Raw genomic sequence first — 12,970 nt, 5'->3', positions numbered from 1 at the left:
TGCTGGTTTAGTGATAATCCCAGAGGAATCCACAGCGCTCTGTGGCAGAGTAAGAAAAACAAAATAAATTCTTGGCAATCCCTATGGGTTTTGGATGTGTCAACAGCATCACTGAGGTTGGAAAAGCCTTCATAGAGCACTGAGTCCAACCTGTGACAGCAACACAGCATCAAAAACAACAGCAGCACCCAAATGTTAGACCTAAAAATGTGGAAGAAGTAGGCACATGAGGCTTCCTGTGGGAAGAGCAGATTCAGGTCCAGCAGAGCTTGTCCTGCCCTCCCTCACCCCAAGGCAGGGGACACAGGGGGTGGCAGTAAGAGCAGGTTGCCAAAAGGACACAAGAGACACGAAATGGAATTAAGGAATTTGGGCAGGGCCTTGGGGTTGAACTGTCATTGAAGCAGTCAGAGTATGTGAATGGTGAAGTGGTTACAAGACACACAACAGAAACCAAAACCACCCCATTTTTTCTTAACAGAAACCCACTGATTTATCCCATAGCCCAGCTGTAGTGAATCTTTGAAGGTTTTTGGATTGCTCCATTTCTTTCTCCCTCCACTGCCAGATGTGGGAAAATTTAGAATTTGAGGCACTCGAGGAGATCTGAACTAAAACCCAAAGGAAAACAATTAGAAATCAAAGATGCTGAACAGCCAACAATAAAAACTCTGTTCTGGTCTTGATCAGCTGCAAAATTAAAGAGCCCATTGCATTTCTCATTGCTCCATCCCACAAACTCGACTGTCCGGCTTGTCCAGCCACTTCAGCATTTTCTTCAGGTGTCGTCTGCAGCAATTTGCAAATGATGTTCTCTGCTCTGGTATGTGGCAGGAGCTGCTGTGCATCTCTCATGCTCTGCCAAGTTTGAGCCAGCAGGAGCTGAGAAAAAGCACCCATGTGGGAAGGTGCTGCTCTCCAGCTGCTCCTGGCTCAGTAATTCCATGTCAGAAATTATCAGGGACAAACTGGAGCCCCCGGGGGAAACGCAGGGGTGGAGTTTAGACCTCGGACTCAAAGGTTCTTGAATCACTCCTGGGGCTGCAGGAGGAATTTGGTGTCTTCGGTCTGGCCCACAAGCACAGCCCATTAAATATCCCAACCCACCAAAGCAGAGGGTGGGAATATCCGCTGAGGCTGGGAGGCAGAAAATATCCATAAATCTGGATTTTCTGACATCATGATGAAACCTCAGAGTCTGCCTTTGTTTTCTCGTTTTTTTCAGTCAAGGTGAGCTGTTCCAGGAACCTTTTTAGGTTGAAGCCTCTGAGCTATGAGAAACTTGTATGATATTACCTGGCTCATTTGCATTTTCCTGCTGTCTAATTGCTGGGACCTGGTTTCCAGATAAACAGAATTCAGAATGGGGCTGGATTTATTGTGTGCAGCTGTCCCAAAATTTTCCTCCTGTAAGCCCACTAAGGTCAGTCATTCACAATTTTAATTCTGGGAAAATACATTCCCATGACCAATTATTAAGACACAAATTATAGTGAAGATAATAAGGATGTAAGAGCAGAACAGAAATTTCTTTAGGTCTGAAAGCCTGAAATTTCTTAGAAGAGACTGATTAATGATCACATTTAAATGGCAGGATTTAACAGACTTCTACAGTCTTACATTTTACCAGATTTGTTTCATTTAGAGGAAAAAAAGAGACCGATTTGGGGGTCAATTCCAGAATATGATGCCATATAGTGGGATACAACTTTTGTATTCCAGGCTTTGGATTTTTACCTCTAGACTCAGCCCCTGCTCCACCACAGTTTTCTGTAACTTGGGAAATACTTGTTAGTAATGGATGCAATAAATTCTCTAGGAAGTTCACCATGGACAAAAAAAAAAGAGTCAAGGTTTATTTTAATAAACAAGGACACTGAGTGGCTGAACAACACACAGGAACCAGAGTTGTACAAAGAGGGAAGAAAAACAAGCATTTAAAAATCAGCTACAAAACTGGGAGAGTCGAAGCACTGCCTGGGAAAGCCGAACCCTTTGGGGAAAATGCTAAAAGCTTCTGGGTAAAGGAAAGGAAACATCTGAACACGGGGGAGAGACTTGGGGCATTGCCAGAGGATTTGAACTTTAGCCATGGAGACAAACAGCTGCTGAAGGGCTTGTGTAAAGCAACAGGAACAGTTCTGCTGCAGGGACAGAAGTGCCAGTCCCAGCCCTGAAGCAGTGAGAAGCAGCAATGAGGGACCAGAGCTGGCAATTCTCCTTGGGGCTGGGCTTGGCACAGGCAGGATGGATGAAATCCAGGGCACGGGGCAGTGTGGAGCTGTTCTCAGCACTCTCAGCAGAGCTCCCTCAGCAGGCCCCTGCCTGCTTCATGTGCAGGGCCCCTCCGCTCCTCCTGCAGGGAAAGGAATGCACATTGCACACAGAAGGCTTCACCAAAATCCCCCCGAAACCCTCTGCCTACAGAGGAGACAATAAACATTCCTAGCAGGCATGAGGGCACCAATCTGTAAACGGCTTTCCTTTCAAAATCACATCTTTTATCCCCAAAACCAAGATATTGCCAGTAGCACTTGGGAACTTCTGTGTGGCCGGAGTTGGGTGCGGGTGCTTTGTCAGGCCTGTGCTGCTCGTTGGACTCTTTACTGCCCAACTTCACAATTCCTGCTGCAATGGGAAGCTCTCACCCAAATATCACTGTCATTTGTTTTCTAATCAATTGGACATTATGGTGGGAGGCACAATTCTTGTGTAAAGGTAAAGCAAAGGAGCAGAGAAGTAACAAGCCTAAAAAGAAACAGCACTTTTGTGGAGTGGAAATCCCTGGTAGCTCGGGCAGTGCCAGCTTTTGGCTGGCAGCTCTGTACTCACAGGACGGCCTTGCAGAAGGAGCATTTGTTGTTGTAGGTTTTGCCATCGGAGCCACAGAAGGGTTGGTAGAGCCTCTCACAGTAAATGGGCCTCCCTCTCTCCAGCCTCCTGTACTCACTGCAGTCCACCTGCAACGAGGGCAGCTTTGAGTCCCTCGCATGCTCCACTCACCACAGAAATCATGAACGTGCCACATTTTGGGGCTTGCTTTGGAGCAGCGCAGCCAGGGAGGCGGCACCACCTCTATTAGCAGCGGCTAAGCCCCAAAAATGAAAGGTTTCTCATCAGAGGTATGAGTGCTGCTGCCTGTGACAGGGCCTGGGCAGGAATGGAGCCCCTGCAGGAACACAGCCCCTCCCCAGCTCCAGAGGAGCGGAGTGTTGGGATTCCTTATGACCTGATCACAATCAGTAAATTCAGGGGGGATTAATTCACATCCGGGCCTTCCTTGGACACTTCAGGGGTGGAATCCACCACCTCCCTGGGCAGCCTGACTGCCTCTTTCCATGGAGAAATTCCTCCTGATTTGTACCAATATGGGCCCAGCTCTGTGTGTGGGTGAATTTTCTCTCCCCACCACTGTCTGTTCTGCCAGGGCTTTCCTGCTCACCCCAGGAAGGATTTTTATTGCTTGGTTCCTCATTTCTTCCAAACATTGACCCCAGACTACTGAGAGAGAATTAAAATCTCCAGGTACCCGATTAAAGACCTAAAAGTCATCAAAAAAGCCATATGGAGTCATCATCAAATAAATACTTTTTAAAATCTAGATTTCTCTGATTTAAAATTTGTCTTTGCCCCAAATGCTGAACAGGTGAAAACATCTGGAAGTTGTCAGGGCAACTCTATGGGAACCCCATATCCCAAACTCAGGGATCGTTCACTGAAATCTCAGTAAGTTGGCAGCATTTATTTAAAGTTTAACACACTTTGTCCTGACCTCATGTTATTATATTCTAATTTCTGATCTCATGTTATAGATTTTTATCCAGAAAAAAGGAAATCACTCACCTCATTCTGTTCGGCAGCATCTGCGATGAAACAGAATCACAAAAGAGAAAATAAAACCACAGTTAATGAACACTCAGGTGCAAACCAGGACCATTTCACTCAGCAACACTGAATATTTTACCTCCTTAAATGTCAATACTGACAGAGCTTTCCAGTTTTTAATAAGGCCCAGGTGTCCGAACCTATTAAACAAATGGATTTTGGTGCATTATTTACCTTAGAAACTTCTGTCACCTGTTGGAGCAGCCTTTGCTGGAGGAGGGAGTGGAGCCATTGTTCCATTTTTCACCACAGAACCATCGACAACCCAGGAGTCAATATTAAATGTAATGTTCAGGATTAACTGGTGGCTGAGCATGACTGGGTTTGATTCCTGAGTTTGTCAAAAGCTGCACGAGGCTCTGAGCAAATCCTATGTCCCTTTTATATTGGGGTTTGCTGTCAGCAATGAGGTTTAGAACACACTGTTAGCTCTATATAACCATGATAACGCAATTTGGCTCATAATCCCACTTTAGGAAGTGTTTCCCTTGCTTCAGCAGGGATTTTAAGCCGATTGGCTCCTATTTTTACCACATTCCTGTAGGACAGAGCCCTGTTCTCAGGTGGGGCTTCGGGGAGCTCCTTCCAAACAATGCTAATTACACCTCCCACAAAGTAATCAGCTCCTTGGCGTGGCTCCGTGCTGCTGACACATTTGGTACTTTCTTTAGGAATGTATTTGTCCTTCTGCTGTCCCATCATCATCATCCTGGGGCTTCCAGGGGGTCAAAGTTACCAGGGAGGGATTTCTGTGCAGAAGGAACAGGGATGTGTTCTGGAGCAGAGCTCTAGCACTTGTTTTTTGGATTAAATACGGATTTTTTTTGATCTTTAAAGGTTAAACTTTCCAAAGGTGTTCTGGAGCAGAGCTCTAGCACTTGTCTTTCGGAATAAATTTGGCTTTTTTCTGATCTTCAGAGGTTAAAGTTTCCACACAAACTTCCTTTTATAAACCTGTTTACATCTTCACATCGAATACAGCTGTTCAGTATAAAGAAAATGAGCAGAAATAAAGCTCCAGGTCAAGTTCCAGCTCTGTCACCAGAGGTTTGACTGAGTTTTCATTATTCTGGAATTGGATTTGATTTAATCCACTCCCCCCAAACATTCAGATGTTATTTTTTCCTCTCGCAACCTTTCAGGAGCCACTCTGCACACGGGAGTGAACGCAGAAAAGGTGTGGCTCGGAAAGTGTTGATTCATGAAGTTTTCAAGCAGACAAGATAAACCAGAATGTTCAAGGAAGAGATTTCCTGGAATTCCAATGGAAGGAATATTTATTATTTTCCTGCAGTTAATGAAACACCGAAAGAATGAATTATTTCCATCACATTTCATTTAAACTGCTGTTTTTCATAAGAATTTTGGGGGTTTTGATGAATTTCAAAGCAACCTTTTCAGAGCTACTCAACAGATTACTTTGTTCCATAATTTTAGGTTCAACATTTTCATTATTTTGCTGCTTTAGCATTCATAATGCTTTTGAACTTCTATACTACCTGCAGAGGTGTGGAGTCTTTCAGTTATTTTAAATGCACTTATTTTTCTCTAAAAATATGTTTTTACTGCAAGTTTTTAATACAAATAAAATAAGCAGGTTAAGGCTGAAAAAATTCCTCCTAGATCCCTATTTTTTAGAGCAACCTGTTCCTCAAATCTCTCTGCAGCCTGGTAAAATAACATTAAAAAGAGGTGATTCCCAGCTGTTTTCTGTGGCCTGAGCAGCATCAGCTGTCCCCTGCTTGGTCAGTTGCTCAGGGAAAGGACCTCACCAGCTCCCATCTCCCTTCTCAGATAGAAATTTAAAAATAAATAGATAAAATGAGGTGGTTCTGAGGCTTCCCAGTTGTTTTCAGTCACAGAACGTAGCTCTGAGTTACCCCCAGCAAGGAGCAGATTCCCTCCCCTCCAGCCCCAGCTGGATAACAATAATAAATTATTATGGTGATAAATAATAGCATTTTAAACAGAAAAATCCATTTTCTCCCTCCCACCCAGAGCAGGAACCACCTGAGAACCTTCCAGTGTTTGGGAGAAAAATCCCTGAGGAGCCAAAGGGAGTTACTCACGTGCCAAGCACAGAGCTGCCAGCGCCAGGAGCACGAAGGTGCCTGTGACCTTCATGGCAAACACCAACCCTTGGCTGTCCCAGAGCCTCTCTCGGGTCCCTGCAGTGTCCCCAGTGTGGCCATGGGAGTGTGGGAGCAATTTATAGCCAGGAGCTGGTGATGAAATGCCTGTGCGGGTAATTAGGGAAGGTGTTGCCGTGGGCAGAGTCAGTGGGATGTGTCCTGTGCAGAGAGCGGGGTATGGGCACGGGGCAGGGCTGGGTGTCCCGTGTTGATGGAGCAGGGATTGTTCCTGGCTGAACCCAGCCTAATTAACTGTTCCAGCTCCAGCGGCAGGGCTCTGACTCAGGGGTGGGTGCTCTGGTATTGCCATGGGAACTCAAAGCTGAACGTAGTTCCCAGGGAGAGATAATCCTGCCTGGATGTTTGCCTAAAGATTCATCCCATGAGTGCTTCGTTCTTATTCTCTGGGCACTTTGGAGCTGGTTTTGAGCTGAGCTGGTCGTGGCCATGCACTGAGCCCTTAAGGCTGCTCTGGGAAATCTGTTCTGCTTGAAGCCCTTCACACCCAACCCAGAGCATCCCCCAGTGCTCCTTTTCCTTTCAAACGTCCCCAGTTTGGGATCAGGACCAATGTTTGGGGGGAGAAGATGCCCCGTGGCACTGCCTGGCCAGGGGAAGAGAGGAGTTCACAGCCCCCCGAGCATCCCCCGAGCACCAGCCCAGCCATGGACACATGGAGGAGATTGCTCTGCCTGCCCCTCTGCTCCCATTTCCCAGAACAACGGGAGGGATTCCTTAAACAAATCCAGCATTTGTTGGTGACTTAACCAAAAGGCAGCAATTTCTGTCTCTTATGACAGAGCTGTGAGGGAGCCCCAATGGGACACTCAGATCTGAGGCTTGATTTTCATAAATCCAAAGTAATGTGGAGTTTGGAGGTGAGAGTTTGGTTTCAACCCATCCTTCCAGAATTGCCTTCTCTTAGTGATTTACCATCTAAATGTGCAAAAATCTCCACAGGAGAAGTCCCTGCTCACCACCACAATTCCCAGTTTTTCAGTGCTCACCTTCCCTCACTGCAAGGTAGCCCAGGGCTTTCTCCCTGTGCAGGATTGGGGTCAGAGGTTCTCATTCCAGTAAAACAAGGGCCTGGAAACTCCTACAGGAAAGATTCCAATAGGTCAGGTAAGCCTTGGGCCTCACTAACTCATCCCAAAAGGGATATGAATAATTTTGTCTTTAAAGAATATAGGTAATTAATAAATGTTTAATTTCTCATCACTTAACAGGATGAAAAACATAAATGCCATCAAATCTGAATTCCAGGATGGGCAAAGATCTGGTTGGAGCTGGAGGCCTGGAATTTTATTTCTTCAATGCCCTTCAGTGGTTTTGTTCTAAATTTTTCTTTTTTCTTAATTTGGAGGTCACTAAAGGCAGGTTGGGGTTCACATTGGGGCTGTCTGGATGCTTCTGCTTGGGGCTGTCGGTGACTTTGTGTTCTGGGGAGCTTTTCTGGAGGAAAGCCTGGCAAGGAACATGCAGGAACTTGTGGGGAGTATTCAGGACATGTCCCTGGTTGATGGACAATTATGAGCAATTGGGCAACAGGAGCAAAACCCAAAACATCCCGGAAGCACCTCCTAATCTGAAGAGTTTTGAGCATACACAGCTCTGGGGGATGTCCTGGCACTGTAAAACTGCAGCCTGACAGATCCCGCCGGTTCCTGACCTCGGAATGGGGAAGGGGCCCCACTCCAGTGCTCCCAGTGTCCCGTGGGATGCAGTCCCAGCATCCATCCCATCCCATCCCATCCCTCCCAGGAAATACGAACCTCTCTCTGCAACCTGCTGAGTTGGTGTAGGAAGATTTTCCAGCTCTGCACTTGAATTTCAGTCAGTTATTCCCAAAGTCTCACTGGCGAGGCTGGAGCTGCTGTTCTGGGACAATTCTAGGCTCCCTGGCAGGGAGAGGCACTGAAATGCTGGATCAGAGCCAGTGAGGGAGCACCAAGCTGCTGAGGGGGGTGAAACACGGAGGAAAACTTGGGAGAAGTGGTTGGCTCCGTGTGGAGGAGGAGGCAAAGCCTCGCTGTCGACAGAGGAGATAGGAGCTGGAGCCCTCCGGGAGCTGCAGAGTGAAAGGAAGAGGGAACAGAGCAAATTGCAGGGAGAGAAATCCCAATTAGATGGGAGCAAAACAAATTTCACAATGAGAGGAGTCAACCACAGGGAGACATTATCCACAGAGATCGTCAGAGATACCAAAAAATGGGTCTGTTCTGAAGTGGCCACGGAGGGCGTGGGCATCCAGGTGACCTCCATGGGCCATTCCAATGGAACTGGTTCTGGCATTCCCACAGGAAAATGTCAACTGTTGCTGGCACTTTCAGGGACCTTGTGGTGTCTTTGTCCTCATCAATTAATGTTTGACAAAGCAAACACGGGCAATGAAGTGCTACAGCAGACTGATTTGAGCTCCTGGGAGAAAATGAAGCTCCTTGGCAAACAAATGTTGGGATCTGTGTAGGAATAGCTGCTTCCCAGAGCTGGGTCAGTAAGGCCTAACTGCTGAACTCATTCTGAAATTTAGGGTAAACATGGTAAATAAATAGTTTCTATTGAAGAATTGTGAGTGAAATTTTGACCTCCTCAGCAAACCCATGAATACCTGGAGGTTAATTGTGGAACTCTCATAATTTTCTACCTTTGCCATTATATCTTGGTTTTTTCCCAAATTCTTATCCCTCCAAGTTGATCTTTTGGAGAAGAAAAAGCAATTCCATGGTGTTCCATGCGGTAAAATACCAGTGTGCATTTTTCTGAGGGTAAGAAATTTTTTCCCAATTATTATTTATTCCCAATTATAGATTGCTTTTCGTTTTGGAGCCCCAGTTGGAGCACCACTGGGATGCCAAAAATGCTGCAGCAGCAGGTCAGCAGTTAAATGCGTGGGAGGATGTTCCCTGGCTGCATTCCAGAGAGGAACCCGCTCCCACTCATCCATGGAGAGCCTCCCATGCAGGGCATCCACAGAGCTGACAAATAGCACGTGGAAAAGGTGAGAAAACCACTTTGTCCCTCAGCACCTCGGAGGGAGGGACCAGCCCAGGCTGCTGTGGCCACGGTGGGACCTCTCTCCTCTCTCCTCTCTCCTCTCTCCTCTCTCCTCTCTCCTCTCTCCTCTCTCCTCTCTCCTCTCTCCTCTCTCCTCTCTCCTCTCCTCTCCTCGATCCCGGGGTGTTTATCCTGAGCTCCCCAAGTCCAGGGAGGGTGGCTGGCTCAGGGTTGTCCGCCCAGGTGCAATTAAAGCGTCAGATTTTGAAGTCTTGCTCAATGCAGAGTTTGAGAAGCAAGGGCTGTCCTTGCTGGGGCTGTGCCAGAGTATTTGGGTGTTTGCCTGGGGAAAGGTGAGTTCCCGTTTTCCGCCCCTGTGGGAGATCAAAGGAGCCTTTCTTCAGCACTGCGGGTGTCGGGCCAGGCCAGAGCCCTGCTGAAGGCCTCGTGTTGGCTCAGAAATTAAAAATAAACCCAACACTGCTGTGCAAAGGCTGGAGCTGATCTTTGCTTTGCTTTGTGTCTCCTGGTCTCTTTGGGGGATAGAGCCAGGAGCGGTTCCTGGTATCCTGCAGGCAACTCAGGATCCTTTGATTCCTCAGTGTCAGACCATTGATGGTTCTGAGCTGATTCTTCCCAAAAACAAAGCATTAACAGCTCAACACTTCCACTGAATGACCTTTGGGTCATGAATGACTGACTTGAAATTGCCTCAAGATGCCATTTCCAGGTGTTTGGACTCTGCAGTTCTGGCACACCAAAGTCAATCAAACTGACATTTGAAGAAACGCCTCTTAAGGTTTTTTCATGGCTCACAACAAGGTTGGACAACTTGCATTGATTTTCCCTCTATTCAAAATAAAGCATTTATAAAAGAGAAGTTGCAACTTGTGAAGAAGAGGGGTGGGAGGAAGATCAGCATGGAGAAGGGGTGGATATGAAGCATTTGGGCCTGAAATCTGTGGTCTCCCCCAGAACCCCCAATTAGACACCAGCTTTTCCCCTCTTTTGCTCTCAGCAAGTGCCTGCTTGCCCAGCTCCAGGGGCCGAAGCTCTTGGAGAACAGCAAATTCCTACAGCGACTTATTAGTGCCTCATTAAGGACAGCGACATTTATTTGTCAGGCATTCCTTGAGCTGAGGAGCACCCACAGAAAGCCCTGCGGGGAATTAGTCAGGCTCTTTTCAGAGCAGATTTAGGGAGGTGTGGTAGCAGAACCCAAAGCCAGCGGTTGAGTGATGGGTGTGAATAGAAAGCTGGAGGAGCTGCCCCTTCCCAGGAAACGGTGGGGCATGGAAAAAGGAGCAGCTCCAGCAGAAAACTCTTTATTTTTATACAGTCAACGACTGTCCTACCCCAAGGGCCTCAGGAATAAATTGTATCTAAAATTTTGTGTCAGAAGCTTGGATTTTGCAGTCCAAAGGGGTTTTTTGGGGGGGAGTTTTGTACAGTGCAGCCTGAGCCTGTGCATGTGACATTTATCCAGAGGTTTCCAGATTATTTACAGTGCAGCAAGGAGAGGAATGAAGGAAGAGAAGCCCAAGGACTGACTGATACATCAATTATTATGTTCTTGGATGGATGGAGCATGTTAGAAAATTATCTCCAGTGCGTGGAGCCACCACAGTGAATATTTTTTGCTTTTTATCCAATCTAGACAGAGGTGGGAGGCTGATAATTCCCAGAAGAGACATTCACAGGCACTGGGATCCATGGAAGGCCCAGGAAATGGATAATCAGGGATCAAACCCAACTTAATGCCTTAGAGAGCGAACTGATCCCTGCAGAGAAAAGGACAGTTCCAGGCTGAGCTTTGTTATTTTCCTGAAAAATCTGAGCTAATGACTTCCCTTGCTGGATCCTCAGAATCCATGCCAGGAATTCCCTCGCTGGATCCTCACAATCCATGCCAGGAATCCTATGGGGAGGTTTCTCTCATTTTATGGCCTCATGAAAGGCACACTCCGAAGGCAAAGATCAATTTAGGGTTTGTCAGGATCCAAAATTGAGCTGAATATTCCAAGAATGGAGACTGGGCTGGGCCCAAGCTCAGGAGAGGTTTCAGGGATTGGTTCAAGAGTGCCAAGGTTTAAACCCTGAGGAGCAGGAAGGTCCTGGGACCTCTGAGCACTGAAACCAGGGAGGAACCTCAGAGCCCTCAAGGTCTGGGCCAGGTGGGTTCAGTTCAAAGCTGGAGACCACAAAGAAGTCCAGAGTTCTCCTCTCCTGCAGGATAGGGCTCAGCAGATCCTTCTGTCACACCCTGGTCCCTTGGCTGGGTCATCCTGAACAGTTTTACAGGCTGGGGATTTGGTATTATTAATAAGTAATAATTGATTTGCCCTGCAGGCATTAAGACAGAAATAGTGTCTGATCCTCTGGTAGGAAAGCAAAGAGTGACATGAACCATCCTTAAAAGATCACAAATTAACCAAATTTTCTTGTTTTCAGGTGTATTTATTATGAGCTCCTTTGTAAACAAGCACATAAGTTGCCTTTATAGCCAAAATAAGACATGTCAACTTCATATTAATAAATACTAACAGGACTTGGAGATAAATTGTCAGCAGTTTTCTGATATGTCAGATACTTCACACATTTCAATGTTTAAATATCTTAAATTACCACCCATTGCTAAGACTGGACAAAGGAAGCGTGGTTGCAGTGAAAAACTTTCATTTCAGTGATTATGTATCAGATGTTAAGGCCTGAATCCTCAAAGATGTTTCAGAGTATTTTGCCCTCCTGGAAGTCAGGGCTCAAGGCCGGGTGGGATGGAGCTCTGAGCACCCTGGGACAGTGGGAAGTGTCCCTGCCCATGGCAGGGGTGGAACAGATGAGCTTTAAGGTCCTTCCAACCCAAACCATTCCAGGAGTCCATGAAAAATACAAAGGTTTCAACTCATGCTTCTGCTTCCTTCCAGAGCTGGGCACTCGCTCTGCCAGCAGCTCAGAACAGGAGGAGTTTTCCCTGAGGTTCTCTGGACACCCCAACACATGGTGGGGAACACTTGCAAAGTGGGCTATAAAAATCTCTATTCTAAAATCTGATTTAATTACAAAAACCAGTTCCCAGCTGGGGTCTGGGGGATCTGATGCACTGGGGGTGCAGTTCCAGCTGCCCTGGGGCCCTTGGGGGTTCCTGACTCCTGTGCCCTGTGCCATTCCTGTGGAATTCATTTCACTGCCACGAAATTCCACTGCAGGAGATGCCCTGGGCACCCCTGGACCATGGGAAAAGGGCCTCAGGAGTGGAAGGAGGGGAGGTTGTTCAGGAGGTGATAAATGCAGCTCCTGGCTCCCAGCTCCCTTCATGTTCCTGAGGGATGAGAGGAGGCTCAGAGCTGCCTTCACACCAGTGCTCCCAGTGCTCCCAGTTGGCTCCAGCTCCATGGATCTCTCAAGGAGTGTTCTCCAGCTGGGCACCAGCAGCTGTGGGCACAGAGAGCTGACACAGGGCAGCAGAAATCATCCCCAGGGCTCTGCACCTGCAATTCTTCCTTACTCCAATATCCTGGAGGACAGGGATGGCATGGATACCCCACACCCAGCTGCTCAGGCAGCCGAGGCTTTCTGTGCTTGCACAGTCCCACAGAAATTAATACAAATGAATATCGACTAGACAAATAATTAAACCATTAAATAATGGAATTGCTAAACAGTTCTTTCAGGAAGTGACTTTCCAAATAAGTTATCACATGAAATGGTTTGAACAGCAACTGCCATCCACTGGCCTTGCAAGCCAACAAATAAATAAATAAATAAATAAATAAAATACTGAATAGATCGATAAATAAATAAATAAACATCACACTAATAAATATCAAACAAATAAATATGAAATAAATATGAAATAAATATGAAATAAATAAAGGCACAATAATAATACGCAGGACATACAATAATAGCTGCCAGCAACCTGTCAAAATCATGTTAATGTAACATGATGGATGCTA

Source organism: Corvus hawaiiensis, chromosome 15 (genome assembly GCF_020740725.1).
Source record: "Corvus hawaiiensis isolate bCorHaw1 chromosome 15, bCorHaw1.pri.cur, whole genome shotgun sequence".
Lineage (NCBI taxonomy): Eukaryota > Metazoa > Chordata > Aves > Passeriformes > Corvidae > Corvus > Corvus hawaiiensis.
Note: the sequence above shows the minus strand (reverse complement) of the source record.